A 25589-nucleotide genomic window follows, 5' to 3' on the forward strand; every position below is an offset into this window, starting at 1 on the left:
TAAAGGCCTCCACGAATTGTTGGATAAAGAGACCCTTTTTTGATATAAAGCAACAGTTGTTTCAAAGAGACACTTTAGCCATCCTACTAAAAATCCAGCGGAAGGGGGCCATACTCTAGTTTCAAGGATGTCTCTGTGGAAAACACTTTTTGGATTTATCTTTATACTTTGACTATGAAAATTCTTCACATGTTGAAGACATTTCCTTGCACCCTTGGTTGTTTGTTTCTAGTGTAAGGGTCAGTTTACAATGTTTTGGACATATGGACGGTTTCTAAGTTACTAAATACTTGACACAGACTGATTCATAGTTTTAGTTTCTCAGGTAGGGAACCTCCTTCTTTAGGGTAGGGCTAGAGAGGTTTTTTTTTCTAACCCCTCGTCTGTTAAATAAAATTATTAATAATGATAATATTACAACTTTCTATCCACCTCTCATTTCTGATCCCTCATAGAACATACCAAGAGGAGAGAGATGACCTCTTGGGGTTACAAGGAACTTGGATTCTTCTTTGTTGGAACTTTGTGTTTTGTTAAAAGGAATCTGGGCAAGGGAGCCATTCCCTGGAACTGTGAACATTGTCCACTTGGAACCTTTTCGTTGGACTTACTCTTTTGTGTTGGATCTGAACATTTGTGCACTTTGAGAACCAGAGAAAATATCCTTCACAACTTAGAATTAGTTTTAGAGTGTGATGGCCAGAATAGGATTTCGGACACAGGACATATATTTTGCTTTGGTCATCTTGACAAATGACAGGCCCCTATGTTTTGAATGAGGTAGGGAAATACTTGTGTATACGGATAGTGAGGCATTTTTCAACCCCTTTATTATTTTAAATAGAATTTTATGACCACAATTATGAAGTCTCTGTGTCCAAGTCTCATTCCTGGCTCCTCACAGGAAGCAGGTGTAGCAGATCTCCAACACCGGAGATTCAAAAACTGCTGGTGGACCAGCGGGATGAATATGTGGAAAATGGCAGAGAGCAGCTGTGGGAGTTCTCTGTTGGGTATGCCGGTGCTGACCCGAGCACACGACCAAGAGAGGGAAGCTAGCTGAGTCTTGCAGAGAGATGCCACGCTGCAGGTCCTGAAAAGAATAGAAGCCAGAAGAGCCAATGGTCCCAGGAAGCCCCAGTGACTTATCGAAGGCCCCGAGAATGTAAGGAAAGGTGCGGGAGCCACAGAGAGGATGCAGGAACAGGCCGGAGAAACACTTGAGCAGTTCACCCTCAGCCCAGTGGGAGTGAACCAACTATTGGGCATAGCCAGTGTTAGTTGTGCCTCCAACATCCTCTTCCTCATGTCAGTGGCAGATAGAAACCCACTGACCACGAGGGAAGGGTCGGGGACCCTACCATGAATACGAGCAGGGTTGAGGTCCCTAATCAGAGTCCAACAAGCATCAGTGGCAGAGATAAGACTACTGACCACCAGTGAAGAGTCAGGGACACTACCACGAACACGAGAAGGGTCAGGAAGCCCATCAAGGGTACCAGAAGGGTCAGGGTATGAAAGCAGATGTCAAGAGCATAAGAAGAAATGTTCCTCGTCACAGTGGGAAAGAAAAAACACTGACCACCAACAAAGGGTCTGGGACCCGAAAACTGATACTGAAAACAGAAGGGATAATCTTCCTTGTCACAGTGGGAAAGAGAACCACTGACCACCAGAGAAGGGGCTGAAACCCCAATAGGATTTGGGACTTTATTAAGAATAATCCATAGTGGCAAATGCAGCCGTAGGCTGAAAGCAGTGAGAAAAAACGGTGCCAAGAAATACCAGGAGTTGTGTTAAAGATGCTAGGGGAAGGGAGTCATTCCCCCTGGCCTTGTTGTGAACTGTACCAAATAATACCAGGAGAAGTGAGGCATTCTCTTGGTCTCGAGCTGAAAGTTGTGCTGGAGACACCAGAGGAAGGGAGTCATTTCCCCTGGTTTTATTGGAAACTGTATAGATCTACACCAGGAGCAGGGGGCATTCTTTTGGATGTGAAATTGCATAAAGGCTGGGTGAAACCCGTAAGCCAGGAGAAGGGAGTCATTTCCCTTGGCATTTCTGTTGTAAGAGAACAATTTTTTGGACAGTGTTCAAGAAGCAGGAAAAGGGAGCTGAGAGGACCGCAACCATCGGGTTGATGGGAGTGTGTTCGCTTGGGCTTTTGGAAAATTTTAATTAAATGGAATGATGGTAGACCAACCTCAGGAAAATGTGCGGGACTAATCCACACACAATTTCCTATGCTCACACCACGGCAAATGCATATACCTGTGTACTCTGGGTGGACACAGCCTACAGGCAGTCCTCCATCTCATATTTAGTTGGAATGTGACAGCCATGAGTGCACTATGTTATCTCCAGGAAGGGGGGACCAAGCTCAGCCCTGCCATGGCCAGCCTGATTAACAAAGGCTGCATGGATCCACCCTGCTTTTTTGTTAGGCCCTGCATTTGGTAGCAGTGATTAACATACCAATAGAGGATACTTCAAACAGGCCCACACAAGGCATGGATCCTGAGGTTAACAAAGGAGACTGGAAAACCAACAACCTTTTATATGTAACTGTGTCAAAGTGAAGCCAGCTCCCACCTTCAGTATCAATGACAGTGAGCTGCCATGTCTGGGACTGCTTTTTACTGTAAGCCACCCCGCCAGTGGGACCCAATTCATAAGGTACTAGAATGTAGTTTGCAAGAGCCAGAGAGTCTGGTCTCGTTGTAGCTTTAAGGAAGACTTGCCACTTTAACAGGGACCACATAGAGAGAACCATTAACCAGAGAGACTCTTTGAACACAACAGACAGGAAGACGGGTGGGTCTTAGTGTTGCAAGGGAGTGAGGCCAGAGCTTTCTGTAGAGAGGTTCCCACCATTTTAGTTCTGGGGCACTCCTTGTTCCTGTTTCACCCTTTTACCTTTCTTGTTGCAAAGCACTCTAGTTATGACCTCATGCATACAGGAGATTGTCGGTAGGGACCCCAAGATTGGTTCATTAAGGTAGGCTTAGCCTACACCAATCACTGTGGCCCACTTGGCTTTAAAAGAGGGCGGGAGCCCCTCTTCAAGCAGATCATCTGTTACGCTCACCTGGTGGGGGCGCCACACGATACTGGATGGAGGTCTAAGTGCTATCCCGGACCCCTCTATGCTTGGTTATGTGCCAGACATTGGGTAGCACCTTAGGTTTTTGTGCATTGAACTCTCCGTCCTGCGTCTCTGTGCAGGGGTGCGTGGTTGGTGCGGGCGTTCCGTGGACCTAGTTGCTTCACTGGTCCGTGTGCCCTTATGTCGGGTCCAGACCGACTGTGACTCCGACTCTGCTTGCTGTCTTCCAGGTGAGTTATAATGTCGTTTCCATCTTTATTCTGTCTCTTTCTTTCCCTCCGTTTTCTCTCTCTTCTCTGCGTCTTGCTCCACTACGCAGTTCCCTTACAATGTCCCTTTTTGTTTTCACAGGGATGGTTGCGTTCTCTGAGTTGCTCAGCCGATGGCGAAGACCAAGGTGAGTTATTGATGCGCGGAGCGCTGCACTGTTTATTGGTGTTAATTGCTAACATGTGTTCTCTTCTCTTCTTTGTACAGGTTGCGGTGATGTTCCAAAGTGATGAGCGATCGAAGCACTCCTTGCCCAGGTAAGTGCTTTGTTAATGCTGACCTTGTTCCTTCTCCCTTGCAGTTTGCGGTGAAACCCGGAGATGGGCGAGGTAAGAGAAGCGCAGGGTGCTGCCAGGACTCGCTGCTTGCCCAGGTAAGAATTGTTATTAATGCTGTCCTTGTTTCTTTACCTTTGCAGGTTGTGGCGAACTCCGGAGATGGGCGAGGTAAGCAAAGGGCAGGATGGATTCAAGGCAAGAGTTGCAGCTGGTCTGTTCATGTAAAACGTATTTTAACCGAGTGGGGGCTGGTTCTCTATGGGATGATCCCCTTGGCTTTCTTGGAATCTCCATCAAATTTGAAAGAAAATCCTGAATTGAAGTCTAGAGCTCAGCTGGCAGCCAAGCTGGCTCCCCTGAAGGATAGACTAGAGTACTTACCTGTTAATATGCTGGATAATAGCGAGGATGTTTTCGGATGAAATAGTCCCAGCAAATGAGCGATCTTTATATGTTCACCTTAGGCTTGGTATTCTGCATACAGCTTGGTATACCTGGACATGGTCATCTGGGAATCCGGGGCTTTGCCCTTTATGCAGAGTGGCAGATTAAACCATTTTACATTATTTATTAATGTGCCCTCTAACAATGAGATTGAGAGGTATCTACTGTAAGGAAGGCATGGTATAAACTATTGAAGACTGACACAAGTGATCACAGTTCAAGGGTGTTTATTAAACTTCAATGGGTTGGTAAAACGCCTATCTAACCCTAAATCTAAAGATGGGAGCAAGCTACGACCATCAAATAATAATACAGTCGAAAGAGCCTATACTAATAAACCTATTGCCAATCTTTACTTCTAAATACAAATGGTGTGGGAAAACGATGTATGCAAAAGAAAAGTGTTCAAGAAAGAATATGACAATATATTCAGTTGATGCTCAAAGAGATTAGGGGTGGGGAAGATTTTTTTGAAGTATTGTATTTTGTTCACTATTTCATGTAACATGTTCTTTAAAAATATAATTAAAAAGAGTTTTAAAAAAAAGAAAGAATATGTCAGGATATCTGAGCAGTGTGCTTCCCTGCCCCATGCTTTCAGCACGGGACAAGGCGGCACACTCGAGCATCGAACACACTCTGGCCTCTCAGCCAAGAGGATGCAGTTACAAAACATATTGTATCAGGACCTCCTGCATTAAAGTCTCTTTACAAATAAAAGTCACTTGTTGCAGAGGGCCTGACATACTAAAAAAATATCAAAGATCCTTTCTTCTTAGGATTTTCACATTCACAAGTCTTGGGTGGTTTACAGTTCATCACCGGTTCCCCTCTGCCGGGCTCTCTCCCTCCTTCGGGCTCGGACCATGAAACACAATGTTTATAATTAGTCTCCCCCTTGATCGGGCTCAGACCATTTAATATCACTTTCTACGTTTTTCCACTTTGTATCGAAGACTTTCAAATTTGTGATGGGTTTTGTTTGAACTGTCGCAGGACCACTTTGATTCACTTCACTTATTCTTCTACTTTTGTTTCTGTCACTTCTTGGCTGGATACCTTACAGAGACCTTTGATTGAGCACACTTGCGGTGCCAGACCACTCTTTCACTGGTATTGTATCTTTCCTCCATAATATTCAAACATCCATAATCAATGAAGCTTTCCTGCGTCTTTCATCACACATGTTACCAATCTTCATTCTTGCACTCTTTATACAATGTTGCCGCTTGTAACCTGGACTTCAACACAGACCAGTCTTGCATCGGTCTCCCCAACTCACCGGCTGTGTTGACCTCTCTTGCGCTGCTTTGTTCTTTGTGCCAAGTGTCATGGTCATGAAGTCAGGGGCACATGCATGCAGGGGTCGTATGCACAGGAGACCTGGGTGGACACTGTCCTGGCGCCTTTGGCACCATTCTCATGAACAAAAGTAAACAAGAACATCCATTTAACACCAAAACGCTTTTATTATGGACATAACAGGTTAGATGCATTAAACTTGAACATTCCATCCATTAAGTAGGATGCATTAACCTTGAACATTCCATTCGTTAAGCAGCCCCAAGTGCATTCTTGGGTGTGGCTGCTAATGGATTGCCTTCGCCTCTCTAGGAGTGGCAGGGTGTGGCTGGTAAGCCGGCCCAAATGGGTGTGCCCACGATCTCAGCTATATAAGCTGCCCCGATCCTCAATCCTCAAGACAGACGCTTAGCATTATTCTGCACTGTCGCCTGAGGTCAGACTTATCTTTGAAGATCCTGCTTCCTGGACATACTGCTTCCTGGTAGCATACTTACCAACTGGGGGAAGCTGTTCTTACCTGTGCATCTCTTCGGTGAACCAAGTATTCATCTTTACACTTTCCAGAACGCCGAAATCGTCATCTTGGCACCACAGCATGACACGCTCCATCGTCGACAGCAGCGCCTGTAAGAAAAAACGGAAGACAAGGTTAGACATCGAAAAAACAGTCAGTTTAAGGTTGCGCTTCACTATACTTCACGCTTTTCCTTAAACCATCACTTACCTGCTGTCGAACATTGCGGTAGCATCCATCTTCCATCCGGCCACGTCTCGCGTCTCACAGCTGCATTGAGGCTGCATTTCCATCTAAGGGAAGAAAACAGAAGAGAGACATTATTGCAGGCATAAATAGGAGCAACATATGAAGACATTAAACAGAACAAACAGCATCACAAGAGCTCAAGAAAGACTTACCAATCATAAGGAGAAGCATAGTTGCAGCTGGACTGGACTAATCCTTATCAGGGATCAGTTAAGGAACTAGATCCCATTCGACGCGTCCCTGCCAGAAGTAGCAGGACGGAGAGCTTTTCTTCCATAATTCACAGGTGAGCTTTATGGGCCGGGGTAAGTCACAGAAACTGCACTTTGGGGTGAAGGGTTCAAGAGGTACAACAATCACAGATTGACAAACTCACACACTCTTATCTCCATGCAGGAGCAGTATCACAGCTTTTCTACTGAGGGAGAGGCCTGAAGGGGGTGATTCAAATTCAGGGAGGGCTGCAACCGTGCACCAACGCCTCCGCAGAGACCAGGTGAGCGTAGCACCAAGGACAGTACCACAGCAGCTGCTGCTCCTCCCCGACTCGTTCAGTAATAGGGGAGGGCCCTGGGTTTCTCTAACATGCGATGCAGGATTCTTCAGCCTGGTTTGCTGGTCTTACGCTTTTTAATCTGAAGGTTTCTGGAAAGTAACGGTTTCTCGTCGGAAAGGTCCAGGGTCTCTCCCTCCTTGCGCTTCCTTCTCGGTTTGCTGTCTTTCTCCCCTCGTTCAGCTGCTGTCTAGAAATGGCTGTTCCTTTGTGTGCTTTGCCTCGCTCACAGTGTGCCTTTGTACTCCGCATTTTATCCGTGTGGGGAAGCTTGATGTGAGTCAGGTGTGAGTTGTTACCAGTAATTGCCTGACCTTGCCTGACCATAGTAGTGGAACATGTCGGGTACAATGCTCGTGTGTGTGTCTGTTTTCTCCCAGAGCAGGCTGACAGTGTGAAAGTATAGGGAAAGGAGGGGGGTAGAGTTCCTAGATATCCTACCGGGTAGGATGAGGTAAAGGTGTTACAGGGAGGGGGATACCGCGTCTCTCCATCAGGTCACTCCCTGAAGACTCATCACCCAGGTGATCCTCCCGCACTGGTCCACCCCCAGGAACTGGATCAAAAAGCGATGGTTGTGTCCTGGCCACCTGGATAACAGATCCTCAGGGAATAATGGTTGAGACACCTTCTAGTCTCTCATGCTTCTTAAGCCCGCTCCTGAAGGAAGAAGGAATCCAACAAACACATGATGCAATGGCATTTTTAATACAAACTGTTAACAGAAAGGTTGTTTTTGCTACCACAAGATACACTCCGAGTTTGGCTGCAAAGATCGAAGGCCATTTAAAGCAAGCCCATTATAGTTTGAAGCCCAAGTATTCAGCAAGATCCTGGGAAAAAAGAATTTTAAGCTTATCTGATAAATTGGTTACTGGTGGGCACGTTTGGCTTTTGTTTCAGCAGGCTGTAAGTTAATTATATAGGCTGCAAGCTTACTCTCCTCTATGGGTTGACTTTTTATTGGAACATAAATTGTCAATTTTTATAGTTTTTAATAATCATTTTTAGGGTCATTTTTCTTATGTATATGAAATGTACTAAACTTAATTTTGATTTGCTGTATAAATTGTGCTTAACGGTGCACACCGAATAAAAGCTTTGAAATGAATGCTATCGGGGCTAGACCTTTCATTTGTGCAAGAGACCAAATACAGGAATGGAGACGAATACACACTCGGGGAAATACAAGGGGGGCACCTCTTGGGCTTTGGGCCCCGTAAAAAGAGCTGATGTGGGCATATTATATCGTGCCTCACTTGACCTCACAGTGACCCACGTTCACAAGAACCAGCAGAGGAGGTACTTGGCGTTAAAGGGTATTGTGGGTCAGACAGCAGTTACCCTCTGCTCTATCTATTCACTCAACCAGCAACAGCTGCCCTTTTAAAAAGCAGTGTTTGAGTTCCTGGGGGAATGGGGCGAGGGAATACTGATCTGCAAGGGGTTCTTGACACGATCGCAGATCCACTCTAGATTGGAGTTTGCAGAGGAGGGGCATGCATCCAGCAAGTTGCCAGTAGAGACCACCTGCCCAATCTCATGAGAGATGCAGACTTGCTAGACACCTGGCGGGTAACACATCCAACCACAAAAGCATACACTTTTTACTCTCTGCCCCACCAGACCTATTCCTGTTTAGACTACATGCTGAGAGATGCAGCGCAGGAATTCAGGATAGTAGACACTGTGGCTGCAATAGTAGGTTGGTCAGACCATGGCATGCCAACTCTCACATTAGAAATAGGGCCCAACATTCCGCCAGGCCAAAGATGGGTGTGTAACAACACCTTATACAAGGACCCTCTTTTTAAGCAGAGGCTCTGTAAGGAAATCAGGGAATATTTTGGAAGTAACGATATGGGTGAGATCTCACTCAGCACAGAATGGGAGGCAGCTAAGGCAACCAGTCAGGGGGTGCTGAAAGTGGTGGGCGTGGCTAGAAAAAGGGCTTGTGTGCTTCGAGAGACGGCTCTGAAAAAATATATTGCAGCTAAAGAGGCATGCCTCCACGGGTTTGCAGACCCGCCAGAGGGTGTTGTAAGGAACTCATTGTGGCAACAGTAAAGACAGACACAAGTGATCACAGTTCAAGGGTGTCTGTTAAACTGTTAATGCAGGGTGGAAAAACGCCTAAACTAACATAAATCTAAGATGGGAGCAAGTGTCAACCATCAAAGGAAAATAAGGCAGACTCGGTGGCATCAAGTCAAAATAAAAGGGCCTATGCTAAGAAAAACATATTGCCAATTCCTTACGTTAAATACAAAAGTGTGTGGGATAGGATATTCAAAATAAAGAAGAAAAGTGTTCACAAAAAATAAGTCAGGATGTGATTGCCTCGAGCTCTCCCTTCCCCACCTGTTAGTACAGGACAAGGTGGGACCTGGGAGCACAGCACACACTCGAGCCTTTTCAGCATGAGTCGACAGTTCAGTTTTAGCTATCAGGTCCTTAAGGGCCAAGTCTCTTTACTCTCAAAAGTCTCTTGCCTTCAAGGGCCTGATGTCTCAGTAACACAAAATAAAAGTTTGTTCCAAAATGTACGTTGGGTGATGGCTTCACCCTTTGGTACCCCTCTTCTGGGTGCAGACACCTCGTAAGTAGAGTTCAACAACTTTATCTGAGGAGGTTTTGCGGGTCTGCGTCGAAAAGGGCACGGTCGTGTCTCTCCTTGTTAGCCTCTCAATATTTGCCACCTTTCTCCTCCTCTTGAACTGCCGGGTCTGGATAGCTGTCTAATCGTGCGGTCTGCCTTGCTCATACTGTGCTCTGTTGCTCCACCTTTTGTTCCTTTGGGGAAAGGAAAGGGCCGTCAGGTGTGTGTAATTTTGGTAAATGGCCTGACCCCTGGTATTTGGACACATCAGGTAGACGGCTGTGAGTCCGTTGTCTTTGGTGTTGTGCGAAAGTGTTTGTGTAAGAAAGGGGGGGAGCAGTGTTTTTGAATGTCCTACCTAAGCAGAATGGGAAAAGGTGTGCAAAGAAGGGGGGGATACCATTTCTCACGTCAGTGTCCCACTCTCCCTCCCCACGGGACCCCCCTCCAGGTGATCCTCCCACACTGGTCCACCCTCGGGAACTGGATCCAAAAGGGATGGCCCTGTCCTGGCCACCTGGATGGCAGATCCCCAGAGACTAGACAGGGAGACACCTTCAGGTTTCTAACAGTGTCTCACCTGCTAGTCCCCGGGAAACTCTCTCTCTCTCTCTCTCTCTCTCTCTCAGGTGGCCAGGGCACTGCCATCGTCTGTGGATCTAGACCCTGGGGTTGGACCAGTGTAGGAGGGTCACCAGGGTGAGGGCTCTTCGGGGAGTGGGGTTGAGATAGCTGACTGTGAGATGTGGTATTACTCTCTCTTTTGTTTAATTAAAATGTTTAGTTTATTTCTAAACTTTTCATTTCTATACATTTCATAGATTACATATTCATATTGAAACAGAATTAAAACAGGGTCCAATCACTTATATCCTATGGTTTTGCATCTTCCTTTATGATTGTTCTCCAAAATTGGATGATCGTATATATCAGTTTCTTGTTATTGCCTAACAGGATCTGGTCCCATCGATCTTTTGCATCCAACTGTATCATGAGTCTCAAATACATTTCTCTCTGGGCATTTCTTTGGTCTGTCAGTTCCTTACATTCCATTAGTACATGAAAAAGAGATTCGATATGTTCTGGATCTTTACAGAACCTGCAATACGCCTGTGCAGTCGGTATTTGCTTTGTTTACGTCAACCATTCACGTGTTGGCAGCAAGTTGAGGCGTAGTCGCAAAAAATAGATCGCGTATGTCTTTGTCTGCGAACAATTTCAGATAGTTCAGAAGCTGGTTAATCGCCCTCGTCTCTGAATTACTGTTGAGGGTCATGCGGTATTGTGTCTTGGCTTGCATTGTATGGATCAAGTCATTTAACATTATTATTTTTTTTCCGCATACTGAGGATGCTGAATCAGCATTTCAGTTGAGATTTGTGACTTCTCAAGTTCAAGCTCCATTTTCTTTTTCCAGTTGTTCGGTGCACTTGTCCTAGTTGTTCCTGTGTTATTACAGAGAATCTCCATTGCTGGGACTTGATCATTGTTCTGAATTTTCTGATACATATCGAAATGTTTCCCTAATACGATGGATTGCAGTGACTGAATTGCGATCTTGTAGCGGATCCTTACCATGGGGAACATTGGTGGTAATGATAACACCTTGCGCTAGAATATGACTTCTAACTGTTGCCATATATCGGGGTTAAGGTTAATCATAGCTTCGGCTCCATAGGTTAAGATCGCTACCACTTTCTGTCGAAGAAAAGTGAGCACCGGTTTCAGAGAATACTTTCCGTTCATCTACCCTATCCTATTTTTTAGGCTATGCCGAAGTCCCAGCTCCCCCACTTTTCACACAAACACTGGGCCGAGGAAGAGGGTGACAGAGTGACCAGACTAACCCTCTCACATTGTACTGGACATGTCCCGTTAATCGGGGAAGGCAAAGTCAGGCACTTTACCCTAAGTGCATACACCTGATATCAGCTAGCTCTCCTCCAATGAATAAAAGGCAGCACCTAATGGCACACTCCGAGCAAGGCGGAACACGAGAACAAGCACAACTTCTGGGATGAAGGCACACCTACTGGAGCAGAGTGACGGACCAAGGGACAAGAGCAGTGGGCTGACAACCCCAAGGCTTCCCTACTGGAGGTTGTTGCCTCCGGCAGACCGCGAAAGACACGTGAAGAAGGCCCGATCCCATAAGTGAAGATTGCATTGTGTTTCAAGGATGCCAGCGACCCTCCCGGGTGAACGGCAGAGTTGGGAGACGAGGTTAAGCCTGCGGTACTAACCTGGACTCGAAAATTGGAAATCGATAAACGAGAAAGAAGTGCACACAGCCAGTGAGTTGGCAAGCGACCTGAGAGACTGGTATGTGTTAAAGTGAATGAAGTAGCAATATCATACCACAAGTGAAGGCTGCACATGTGTGGATAAGACGCGAGGTAAGGCAGACCTGTGAATGAACTTTAAAGTAAAATGCAGCTGCGAGATCAGCAATACTAAGTAACAGAGTGGTCCGTGAAAGAAAGTAACCCATTCGAAAGTCTTTGTGAAAGGTACATTGTTTGAAGCTAAAAGGAAAGTAGACAGCAAACTAAAATAGTGAACGTTGATTCGAAGTGGTCCTGTGGTAGTCCATAAAAAAACATGTGCATCGAAAAACGTCGATATCCGAAAGGGGTCCGAGATGGCAGAGGCAGACCCAAAGTATATTAAGCTTGGGGAAGGGAGCCCCTTGTAACTTTGTGCTTGAACTTTATTGTGAGCGGTCTGAGCCCGGCAAAGGGGGACCTACGAGAACTGTATGGAGAAAAGGTATGAGCTTGGCAGTAGGGTTACAGGTCTACGAACCATTGCATGACACAAGGGTTGGAGTCCTTTCGTTGGCTAATCCAAACTAGGGGAGAATGGTCTGTGACAAGTATAAACTTTCTTCCTAAGAGGTAGTATCTAAGATGGAGAATTGGCCACTTGATGTCCAGGGCCTCTAATTCCAGCACAGAGTAATTGTTTTCACTTTGGAAAAGTTTGCGACTCGCAAATAGGCTGGGGTGTTCTAATCTATCGCAGACTTGTGACAGCACTGCTCCTAAGGGAGTCGTCTGTTTGCAATATGAAATCTTTAGAGAAATCTACTACCTTTCGAATTGGGTTCTGGCACAAGGTTTGCTTCAAGGTCTTATAACATACATCATCGGCATCAGTCCAACTGAGTTTCTGGAGTTCCGAGTTGTTAGTTTATCTGCCAGCCTAGCTGTTTTGTCCAAAAAGTTTGGGATAAAACTATGGTAATATCCTATTAACCCTAGAAAGGTTCTGATATCTCTTTTAGTTTTTTGTATGTGTGTATCTAGGACGGCTTTCACTTTCTCATGTTGTCGCTGTACAATCCCATTCCCTACAAAAAAAGACAATGGGCCTCATTACGACCCCGGCGCTAATGGGTTAACGGCGCCATAAACGTCTGCGACGCCGTTAACCTTTTAGCGCCTAATTACGAGGTCCCTCTGCAGGACCCGACCTTAACGGCTGGTTTTACCAGCCGTTAAAGTAGGGACCCGCAAAGGGACCTTGGTGCTAAGTACGGTGCCGCAATTTGCAGCACCGTTCTTAGCGCCTTCCCCATTCCAATTGAGCCCTATGGGGCAAAAATGGGAATGGGAAAGGGCCATGGAGGAAGGGGGAATTACCGCCCCACCAACCTTGTAATGGGGTGGTAATTCCCCCTTTCATGGTTGAGTCGGTAACTTACCGGCATGGACCATGGTGCTAATAGCACCATGGTCTTCCGCCAGGGTCGTAAAGAGGCCCAATGTATTTCACGGCCGATTAGGCTAATCTGCATTTGGATGGATTAGCAGTTAGGCCGGCCTCTCTGAGGCATTTCATTATAGTAGAAAGATGGAAAAGAGGGTCCTCTCAGGTTTTACTATAAATGACACTATCGTCAATATAAGCTCCACAGAAATTAGAATAGGGTTGTAATATTTTATCCATGAGGTGTTGGAAAGTGGTGGTGTGCCTTGTAGGCAAAAAGATAGGACTTTGAATTGAAATAGTCCTAGGGGTGTTGAAAACGCCATCTTTTCCTTATCAGGACCATCTACTGGGACTTGCCAGTACCTTTTTGTTAAGTCTAGGGTGGATAGAAAGGTGGTGGTTCCAAGTTTATAGATTAGGTCATCGATGCATAGCATGGGATAGGCAACAAAGTCGGAAATTGCATTAACCTAACGGAAATCGATGCAAAACCTCAGGAATGATCAGGTTTAGTGACCCACACAATAGGGGAGGACCAGGAGCTCAAAGAAGGCTCGATAATATTTACTTCCTCAACTACTATCTGTTTACGAGCTTCTGGGAGTCATTCCCTTAGGTATTCTAATATAGTGGTATGTGCCTTTTGTTCTTCCTGGTTTTTCTGAAAATACATCGGGAAACAATGTAATTACCTCGTTTAGATCTTATTGTTGTATAGATAGCTCTGGAGGCATTCATTAAAAGCTTCCTATTCCCCCTGGAACCAAACAGGATAGTACTTTGGCATGGGTGGCTGACGGGTTCTCTTTCCACTCTTTTAAGAGGTTTATGTGATATAAATGGACCTTCTGCTTCCTGTCCGGTTGGGCTACTTTATAAGTACAGGTTCCCGTTTGTTCTAATATTTCATAGGGCCCATGCCACTTAGAGACAAGTTTGTTTTCTGAGGTGGGTAGGAGGACCAGTACTTTCTGTCCTATGGAGAACTAACTTAAGCTCACCTTCCTGTCATGAGTGGATTTTTTTGGGTTTTGGACTTTTTCCATATGGGTGCAGAACAGATCTCAAACAAGTCTCATATGCTCTCGCATTCTGGTAGCAGTTTGTGAGATGGGAATGAGTGCCTCTTCCCAGGTTTCCCACAGCATGTCCAGGACATCTCTAGGCTCTCTGCCATAAACTAGTTCAAAAGGAGAGAATCCTGTAGCGGACTGAGGGGTTTTCCTCACTCCAAATAATACCCAAGGATCATTCGGTCCCAGTCTTTCCCGTCCTTGACTACCAATTTCCACAGGATTCATTTCAGCATTTTATTGAATCTTTCTACCAAGCCATCGGTTTGGGGATGGTACGCAGAAGTTTGTTAGGTGGTAATGTGGTGCAGCTCTTTGACTTCTGCCATAAGTTTGCTCTTAAAATTTGAACCTTGATCGGTTAGTATTTCCTTGGGAAAGCCAACCCTGGAAAAATATGGTAGGACGTGTTTAAGGATTTGCTGGGTGGTATTATTTCGCATTGGGAATGTTTTGGGGTATCTAGTTGCATAGTCAACTATCACCAAGACATATTTGTTTCCTAGTCTGGACGTTCCTAGAAGTCCAATGATGTCCATCCCGATTCTTGAAAAAGGGACTTCTATGATTGGCAAAGGATTCAAAGGGGCAAGTAATGGGGTGTGCGTGCTGGTTTTCTGGCGCATTTCACACGTCTGAATAAAGATCTTGATATCAGTGTGATATCAGCTATTAAAACTTCCCACTGATATGTTCCTGGGTTTTGGATTGTCCTAAATACCCCCGGTAAAATGGGAATGTGCAATCTCCAGTACAACCTTTCAGTGTTTCATGGGGATTACTAACTGTGTGTTTTTACTAATCCTTCCAGAGAGGTTTCCTTTCTATATAACAATCCCTGTTTTAAGAAGAAAAAGGGGCTTCCCTCTCTATTTCTCTATATCTTCTCCTTCTGGAATGGATTTTAGGAAAGCTTCATCAAGAGCTGGATCATTTCGCTGGGGCGAAGGCTAGGTCAGGATAGATGGTTGGCTCTTCTTCCTTCCTGTCTTTGATTTTAAAAGGTTTATCAGCTCCCCCAAAACCAAATGTACCTCTTTCTGTTTCGTCTGGATCACTTTCTTCAAAACTGAGGAAATAGAGCCCTTTCCAGAATCCCTTGAGCAGTTTGATCCCCACAATATACTTCAAATGAGATTTCACCATGATTCTGTAGGAGAACCTTTACGTCTCCCCGGGAGTCGGGATGGATGCCACCTGCTAAAACGTCTATACCGAACTTTCATGCTATGCCAGATTTTGGGGCCAACCTTATGTAACACCCCAGAGGGGCTATCAAAACCAAATCTGTAGGAATCATTCCCCTTTTCCCCGGGGATAACAGCTTCCCTAATGCTACAGATAGCGAAACCTATTGATTCTTCTGTGGCAACAGAGGGGATAGAAGCTCTATGACTATGTTTTTGAAATTGTAGGGTTCCCCAATTAGTTTCAATTTAGTCAGATCCCACTGCTAACACTATATGTAAGGAAGGCATGGTATCAAAGTAAGACAGACACAAGTGATCACATTTCAAGGGTGTTTATTAAACTGTAAAATGGGTTTAGATGAACACCTAATCTACACCTAAATCTAAGATGGGAGAAAGTTACAACCATCAAATAATAATAATACCGTCCTAGTAGAGTCTAGTCACATAAAAAGGCCTATACTATAAAAAAAACAATTGCCAATTCTTACCACTATGCTGTGAAATAGTGTGGAATAATGTTCACAATAACAGAAAAGAGTGTTCATAAAATGATAAGTCAGTATGTTATGGCTGGGGTCTCCCTTCCCCACGTTTTTAGCACGGGACAAGGCGGGACTCTTGAGCACAGCACACTCCTGGGCTTCTGTGGCACAAGCTTACAGTTCCTTTTCTCTATATCAGGGCGTTCTGTAACCAAGTCTCTTTTCATACAAAGTCTCTTGCTTCCGAGGGCCTGCTATGCCAAAACACCAAAGCAAAATGTCCTTCTGTTAATCTTCACGCTGGGTGATTATTCGTCACCCTTGGACCTCTCTCAATCGTCAGCCTCCCTCAGTCGGGTTCAGACTTTCCAAACACTTCCCAATTTTAAAAAGAGACTGCTGAAGGACGATCATGTCTCGCCAGGTCGCTCTGTTGGCCTATGGCAAGTGCTGGCTTTACAAAAAAACACAGTTCGCACAGCGTTCCTCTCAGTCGGCGCAAACACCTGCTTCACAATCATCAATTCTTCAGTAATGTGTCAGGACTTTCGATTGTACAAGGGGTTTTGCTTGATCCTTGTATGACCACCTTGACACCTCACGCCGGCCTTCCCTGTGGCCTCTTGGTACTTGTTGTTTTCAATAATTTTGTATTTCACATTCTCTTTATTCAGGAGAGGGGTACCAGCTAGAGACCTTCGAATGAGCACCCAGGTGGTGCCGGGCCACTCTCTCTGATACAAAATTTGTTCACAAAAAAAACCTCTGTCTATTAATCTTCTTAATGTTGCCACTGCAACCTTGAACCGAACACAGTCCGGTCCCCTATCAGGTTCTTCTGACTCACCAGCTGTGCTGAACTCAGCGTTTTTTTTGCCGCTGCAGTCAAGGACAGTACCATGATGGCAACCACATCTCCCCACCCTGGCTACCAGTGCGGGAGGGTTCCATGTACCGCTGACATCCGTCACACCATCCGCCAGCTGTGATTCCAGGACTTGTGCTTATTTTGTCACAAGCTTCGCGGGCCTGGGTTGAAAAGGGCAACTCTCTCCTTGACATCCTTTCAGGTCTTGCCGCCTTTCTCCTCCGTTTGAACTGCTGTCCTGAAATAGCTGCTTCCTCGTGCATTTGGCCTTGCTCAGAGTGTGCTCTTGTGCTCCACCTTTTATCCCTAGGGGGAAGGGAAAGGACAGTCAGGTGTGTGTAGTTGTCACCATTTGTCTGGCTCTGCCTGACCCTTGTGTTGGGACATGTCAGGTAAACGGCTCGGGTCTTAGTCTGTTGTCGCTCACGATGTGAAAAAGTGTTCGTATTGGAAAAGGGGGGAGGGTAGGATCACTAAATATCCTACTTGGCAGGATGGGAAAAAGGTGTCGTAAGGAAGGGGATACTGCATCACACCCTTCGGTGTCCCACTTCCACTCCCTGAAGACCCCTCATCCAGGTGATCCTCCCTCACTGGTCCACCCCCAGGAACTGGATCCAATAGCGATGGCCGTGCCCTGGCTACCTGGATGACAGATCCCCGGGGACTAGCGAGTAGACACCTTCAGGTTTCTCACACTCCCATCTTAGTTATAGGGCATAATAGGAGTTTCTCCAACCCCAACATTTTCAATGAAAGTTTTACAAATTTCACCCATTGTGTCAGTGTCCATACTTGTGATACCATGCCTTTCCTTTCCTAGAGCAGATCAGCGAATGGTGGAAGGAGCTTAGCGAGATATGGAAGGGGAAGGACCTTGTCCAGTTTTGATTCCTAAAGCAGCAATATTTTGAGAAGGGGGACCATGCTCATACCATGCTGGCACCCCACCTACAAGCGCAGTGAGCAGACAGAGCTGTTCATAAAATTATAAATTACTCAGCTGAGGTATTAGTTAACCTGGTAGACATAATTCCACATTTTGCCCAATACTATGCTGCACTTTATACTACTGAATGTCCAGATAGCGCGAGTTGCAACGAAAGACACCTCACAGGGCTGATACCCAAGACACTAACGGCTACAGAGAGCACACTGCTTAATGCCCTTATTGACAGCGCAGAGGTCTTAAGGGCAATTTTGAGGCTTAAAGTGTGCTCGGTGCTAGGGCAAGATGGCTATACACTAGCCTTCTACAAAGCTTATGGACTGACCCTCACTCCTTTCCTTACAAAACTTTAACAGGAGTGAGGCCAGGCTTCGCCCTCATTCGCCCAAGCTTTGCCCTCATTCACCCAAGCTAGGATCATAGTCCTGCTCAAGGAAGTGAGGGATTGGGCAGAATGCGGATCGTACCACCCAATATCGCTAATCACTGTTCATGCGAAAATATAAGCAAGCATCCTGGCAACCCGACTGAGCGGTATTCTTCCTAAACTAGTTCACAATGACCAGGTTGGGTATGTAGTGGGAAGGCAGGTTTCAGACAACATCCGGAAGACCCTGGATCTGATTGCCAGTTTGAAAGACAGGAACGAAGACCCAACCCTAATATCAATAGATGCCGAAAAAACATTTGACAGGGTATGATATGATAAGGTATTTATAATGCACTTAATACACAGAGGTTTCTACGCGCGGACCCGGGGATCGAACCTGTGGTGCTCCGTGTTGTCTTGCTTCCAAGGTGAGCAAGTTACCCCTGAGCTACCCTCCCGAGACAGGGTGGAATGGCCCTTTCTGCGAGTGTATGTTTAGCAAGCTAGGCCTGGGTGAGCGCTGTACAAAAGGCACCCAAGCATTGTACAAAAATACCACAGCCCAAGTAGTAGTAAATGGAATAACCTCGGACACATTCCAGTTAAGCCGGGGTACACGCCAGGACTGCCAACTATCGCCCCTGCCCTATGCGCTGGTGGTGGAGTCTCTGGCCCAGTCGATATACCAGAACAGTACCATGCATGGGCTTGAGAGGTGCAGGAGAGAGTACAAACTCGTGATGTTTGCAGATGAAATTTTAGCATATGTCACTCGCCCACAGTCCTCGGCCCTACTGACGACCATAGAGGAGTACGGCTCACACTCAGGATTCGCATATACATATAACAACCACCCTGCCACTAATGACCGACAGCACTCAAGTATCTCAGTTGAGGTTGGGGTATGGCATACAAGTCCAAGCAAAGGGTATCAAGTACCTATGGGTGAAAATCACGAGGCACTTTGGCGTGCTCTGTAAAGCCAACTATTCGCCGCTATGGAAGAAACTAGTACAAGACATTAGGAGGTGGTCTAAACTCGCTCTGTCCTGGGCAGGCAAGTTCACAACCATAAACATCAATGTTTTACTGAGGTTAATATTCCTCTTCCATTCGTTGCCAGACGGTCCAGCGGCCTGACAAGGAGAGAAGCGACCTTGTCCTGTCCGTTCAAGGCCCGTGAAACCTCTGCGGAAGGAAACTTAAGACAGCAAACAATAGCCAGCGTGTGTTGCAGCAGATGTCAACGGTACACAGACCCTCCTTGGCTGATAACCAAGCTGGGGAGAGACACTTGTCTTTGTGGTACCAACCTTGACTCCAGAGAGAAGAAAAGCCAAACGGTTCATCACAGCCGGTGAGTCAAGGGGAGAGCCGATAAGAAACCGAACTGAGTGGAATGACAATTAGTAAACGGCTAATTGAACTGTGAAAGTACAAAAAACTGTTGATATAAAAAGGGGGAAAACCAGCAACAGAGGAGTCTGGCACCACATGGATGCTCACTCAGGAAACTCTGGGCGATTACCTGATTGTTGAAACTACTGATACCAGAAGGCCTTGGTAAAGGCGAGAAGGTGGTCAAAGTGGTCATACAGGGGTCTTGTAAAATCCTCCATACAGTCGAAAGTCTTTGGCCGACAGATGAATTAGGAGGATAGCACAGCGGCAGTGTGCTTGCCTTAGAAGCAAAACGACACGGAGCAACACAGGTTCGATCACCGGGTCTGCGCTTAGAAACCTCTGGGTATTAAGCGCGTTATAAATATCATATATCATAGCAACGGGCACGATATGAAATAAAAGCTTATGGAACAATATCTGCACAGGTTACAGAAATATAGCCAATGAATGGGAAGCTAAGTAAAGCGAATTCCGCATCGTAAGAGTTTTTTAAAATATTTTCTTTATTAGTATTTTGTATTATCGACAAACACAGGAGCAGGTACAGTCACTGAATGTCAACCAAAAAGAACAACCATTCAAAAATAATAACACACCTTACCCATCCCCTCTCTCCCCCCAAACCATAGTGCCGATATAAGATATAAGACATATTATTGCAGTGGAGACAACAAACATATGAATAACACAAGGAGCAGATTCAATCCCTCATATAGTCAGAGGCAATTTGACTAGGGGCCATGACCTGGAGTGCGGGGGATATGCATTTAAACTGCATCTCCGGGGCACTCAGAGGTGAGCTTTCTCAGGTCCGGTTCACAAAGCTCCTGTAAGGGGCCTAGTAGTCCATCAGTGTACTACCTTCATGAATTGATAAGGCAGACAAGGACTCCTATTTCTCACACATGTTCAAATAATGAAACCATTCCAAGTAGGAGGGTGCCCTACGCTGTTCCCAAGTCCTGGTGATCAATAACCTGGCCACTACTGAGGCCATTGACATTAACTTCAGCTCACTCTTTGAGCCCAGATAGAATAGGGCGAGCTGCCAAGGTTCGGGGGAACCAGGATTATGAAACACTAATACTTCAGACAGTTTCCTCAATACGATCTCAAAAGGAGCGTACCTGAGGTTAGCTCGAGACCACATGAAAAAAGTCAGCGTAGCCGGATCGACACCTAATACATTGGGGGGATCTAGTTGGATAAAAGCTATAGAGTCTAACCCGGGTAGTAGTACATCTGGTGGATAAATAAAAAATGTATCAGCCGTAGACGGCTATTCATGGAGATATGACGCGTTTGGAGACAGACTTATTTCCACTGGTCCTCAGTAAGCACCTTCCCAAGCGCAGTATCCCACCCAAGCTTGGAAGTATCCATCTGGAGCGGTTTCTGAGATTTAATGCATTTATATAAGGAGGAGACAAGATGGCTCCTAGTGGAGGGGGGGCGATGACATGTTGGAGTATTGGAGAGAGAGAGGGGTGGCTGTTGGGAAACTGGGCCATTTAGTCCTAATCGCCTCCCGTATTCGGAAATACAATAATTGTGTAACAGTCGTGCATTCACACCTACTTTTCAGGTCCTCCCACGTAATGAATCCCCCCTGCCGTAAGAGATCCCCCAATGTATGAATCCCCAAACTCTCAAAGTGCTGCCGAAAAATGTGTTCGTGGGTGAGGGGAATTCCTTTTGCTCGATACAGAGCCAAGTTGTGGGAGAACCATGTGCGTGGCCCCTTGCTGCAGCGTGTTCCAGTCCTTGAGAGTGTTAGCAACGGGTTGTAGCTTTGATTTCTCCCCCCTACCAGAGGTGTCCCAGAGCAGTCCCTTTATGCCATTTGGGTAGGTCGTGACTTTTTCAGAAGGATATGTGGACGATCTGAGAATGGGGACCAGCACCCTGCAGAGTATTGAATCTGCGCTGCTAAAAAGTAGGACCATAAATGGGGATACTCCAGAACGCCCTGGTCACATGCCAGGATCAGGGTATCGTAGAATATTCTTGCCTGACCCCCTGCCCATACTAAGCAAATCATTAAACTCCTGAATCAGGACCAGAATGTGGATTAAGGCCATGAGGGGACATTAATAAAAATATATAAAAGTTTGGGAAGGATAACCATTTTGGCCAAGGCCATGTGGGCCGCCTCCGAGATGGGTAGGCGGATCAACGCGTCAACCTTATGTTCTAACTGTTCCAGAGCTTTGACATAATTAAGCTTAAATAGTGCAGTTGGAGAGGTTGTACACCCAGATAGCGGATACCATCCGGGCACCACCAGAATTCTTTGCCTACATCCGACCGCACCACGCTGGGAGTCAAGGGGTGAACGTCAGATTTGGACAAATTGATCTTAAGGCTGGAAAGGGCACCAAATCTCCACCAGAGGTGCTATATTGTGTTTGGGGTGTTTTACGTACAGCAACATGTCATCTGCATAAAGGGAGACGATGGAGGGATGAGAATATACTTTAATGCCTCTGTGGGTGTGAAATTTCCTTATGGCACATGCTAGAGGCTCAATCGCCAGTGCAAAAAGGATTGGGGACAATGGGCATCCTTGAATTGTACCTTGTGTCGAGTGTATGTTATTCGACAGCATGTGTTTAGTATATATTTTGACTATTGGGGCCGAGTACAACAGCCTGACCTAACTAAGATATGCAGTACCAATACCCAAATACCCAATCACCGGAGTACTTCAAAAAGAAAGTCCCACTCAACCAAATCAAACGCTTTCTCAGCATCGAGAGCGGCTACTATTACTGGGATGGTCGGGTCTACATTGTGCATAAGGGAAAATAGACGGCGTAGATTGTTCTGAGTAGAGCAGCCAGGGACAAAGCCTGCCTGATTGGGGAGGACCAATGCAGGTATATGCGCCAGGAGTCTATCTGCAAGTATCTTTGCAAGAATTTTGTTATCAGTATTAATCAACGATAACGGCCTATAAAATGGACATTTGCGCAGATCTTTAGAGGGCTTCAGCAGGACTGTAATCAGGGTGCTCCTAGTGGGCTCCGGGAGAGCCCCATTCAGCCTGGCCGCTTTATACATGGCTCGCAACTGGGATCAGTAGGTCAGCGTACGACTTATAGAGCTCAGCTGTGACGCCATCCAGTCCCGGGGCCTTACCATTGGGAAGGGAGAGGATTGCACTCCAGAACTCCTCATCTGAAGGGGGTTCATTCAGAGCCATACCTAGGGCCGGGTCAAGCCAGCCCAGAGCTACCCAGTCTAGGTATTGGGAAATAGAGCCCTGAGTGGCTCCAGTTTGCGACATGTAAAGCCTGTCATAATAGTCCCGGAACACATTAATTATTTCCCCATTATCTGTAGTTGGGGCACCCTCTGAGTCCTCTAAATCTAATATGGAGTCCAGCTGGCGCTCCCGCTTGATCGGCCAGGCCAAAGTTCGGCTTGGACAGTCACCTTCAGCATAAGCAGCAGCCGCAATTGGATCGCCCAAGTAACGCTCCTGCCTTTCAGTAAGTAGGGTCAGCTCTTCCCTAGCCATTTGAAGTCGTGTCCACACCTCCTGGGACTCCCAGAAGACACTGTTGAATTTCTAAAAGTTGGATCCCGTGTTTGAGGGAGGAAATGGAACACCTTATGGACCTGAGAACCCCACCTTCCTTTGCGATACAACATCCCCTGAGAAACACCTTGAACGTTTCCCACACCACTCCGGTATACAACACAGAGCCCGTGTTTATTTCAAAAAAGGTCTGATTGTCTCACCTGATCTCTTCGCGAAAGGCAACATCCTCAAGGGCGCTGGCCCTGAAGCACCACTGCATGTGCCTATGAGGGCAGGGAGGGCCACAGAACACTACAAGCACTGGTGAATTGTCAGACAGAGAGCGGGGGAGGATATGGACTTCCTTAATATCATGAGCAAGGGTCGATGACACCATTACATAGTCAAACCTGGAGGAGCTACCATGCATCCCTGAGTAGTAAGAGTATTCTCTGGACGTGGGGTGCTGGAGTCTCAAGGAGTCATGGAGGACATGATATTCAGCTATGACTGCCCATTTCTGAGGGATCCATGTGTTAATATCCCCGCAAAAATATCCCGTTCCCCACGACCATATATACGGCGATATTTTTGGTGGGGATAATATTACCTGATACCTTTCTGAGCCACTTTTGGGAGAGGGTGTAGGGTTAGTGAGGATCTGTCGAGGTAACGGGAGAGGGCTACATTGAAACCGCCTGCCCAGCCTATTTTATAGCCCGTACATGTGTGCAGATGGGCTGCGCAGCACTGGAAAAATACTGGGTCGTCAATGTTCGGAGCATAATGGCAACCCTCCACCCAGCTATTTCACGTTTCAGCATCAGAAATCTGCCCTCCTCATCCCCAATTTTGGCATGAAGCTTAAATTCCAGAGATTGATGAATATATGTGGCCACACCACGGGAATAGGTTGAATAGTGCGAGCCATATTTGTGAACCCCCCACCCCATCAGGCCAGGGAGTTTGTCCCCACGTGCCAGGTGTGTCTCCTGCAGACATAGGATATTGGCCCCATGATTTTTTGCATAATTTGCAATAAGACACGCTTTCTTCACATTTGTGAATCCCTGTATGTTCCAGATCAACAGTGTCAGTGCCACATGGTGTTTCTTATGTCATTACAGATGAGTGTATAGTGAATCACAGCATGAAGGAACCAGGCTCTACGTTTAGAAATACTACCTCCACAAGTGTCAATTCTCAACTTCTTAACACCCCTAACTATAAAAGTAAGCAATACAAACATATCGAAATTCCCGCTGACCCCTCCCACCATCCACGCCAGAAACTATAACCTACCGGCTCCCAGCATCCCACCCCCACCCTGTCCATTCCCGAAACTAGGGGGGAAAAAAAATCACAAAACTTTGTAACATAGACAACAATTAACAATGAACTGGGGTTGTCGGCGGACTCGGGGCTCGGGGTCGCAACGGCTCGGGACACTGATTGTGACACAAATCTAAAAAAGAACATATAGTTGCTTTGCTGTTGCCCCCCGAAGAGGGCAGATTGATTGCACCATTTGGCCACACAGCCCTAATGCACAACTTAAAGTAGATATCGGACAGGGAGAACAACTAGATAGGCAACCACAGGGGCAATATATTACGGGTCACCACAAGGGGACTCCTTCAGATCTGGAATGTCCCTGGCAAAGTGTTCTGCGGCCTCAGGAGAAGAAAAGAAGGTTGCCTTGCCGTCCAGCACCACCCTAAGCTTGGCTGGGAACAGCATAGAGTATCGAACTTCTTTGTTCCTAAGGATGTTCTTGGCTGTCAGAAATGGCTTTCTCTGGTCCTGCACCTGCAGACTGAAGTCGGGAAAGAGTCGTATTGTTGCTGAGCCCCAACGTAGCTCTTCCTTCTCCCTGGTCGCTCGGAGCAACACATCTCTGTCCCAGTAACAAAAAATGCAAGCTATGATTGCCCTTGCTGGGGCCCCTGCGGCGGGAGCCTGGATGCCAAAGATCTATGCGCTCGTTCCACCAAACACATGTGTCTGACCGGAGGGTTATCCAGGATTTCCAAGAGAAGTTTTTCAATGAATGACTCCATTTTGGCAATGGGAGTGGATTTGGGTATCCCTATAATACGAATGTTATTCATCCTAGATCTCCCCTCAAGGTAATTGTAATTAGCCATCACCCTCTTGATGTTCTGCTGAAGAGATTCAACCTCTCGTTTGATTTGATTTTGATTTATTGATTTATAGAGCGCTTTACACCAAGGCGCTGTACAGTGGAACAACAAAATACATAACAACATCAACAAAATAAGAGTGGAAGCAAAATTACAACATGAATCATTTGATAAAACAGTAAAAAGAGCAATTAACTGAAGGGGAGAGGGGAATAGGGGAGTAGGATTAGGTAGGGGGAAGGGGTGGTGAAGAGTTGGAAGAGGGAAACGGAAGGGAGAGAGAGGAGGGGTAGGAGAGGGGAGGGACAAAATCAGGGGAAGAATGAGAGGGGGAGGGGAAGCAGAGAGGTCAGAGGGGGAGGTTTCAAGGAGGAGAATGGAGGAGGAGGGATTTAAGGGAAGTGCGGAATGAGGTGAAGGTCGTGGTGGAGCAGATTGTGAGAGGGAGTGAGTTCTAGTGCAGAGGTGCTAGGAGTTGGAAGGAGCGGAAACGGGAGGATGCACAGGGGGGTGGAGGTACAGTGAGGAGGAAATGGTCAGCGGAACGA

At 46.3% G+C, this 25589-nt stretch overlaps 1 long non-coding RNA gene across 3 annotated transcripts in view; it reads left to right on the forward strand.

The window, feature by feature from the left end:
• The window catches only part of LOC138503192 (uncharacterized), a 341052-nt gene that overhangs the window by 146228 nt on the left and 169235 nt on the right, over positions 1 to 25589 (forward strand). The gene's annotated exons all lie outside the window — the stretch shown is intronic.

The sequence above is a fragment of the Ambystoma mexicanum genome, chromosome 11, assembly GCF_040938575.1.
Source record: "Ambystoma mexicanum isolate Mex_15411 chromosome 11, UKY_AmexF1_1, whole genome shotgun sequence".
NCBI classification, from domain to species: domain Eukaryota; kingdom Metazoa; phylum Chordata; class Amphibia; order Caudata; family Ambystomatidae; genus Ambystoma; species Ambystoma mexicanum.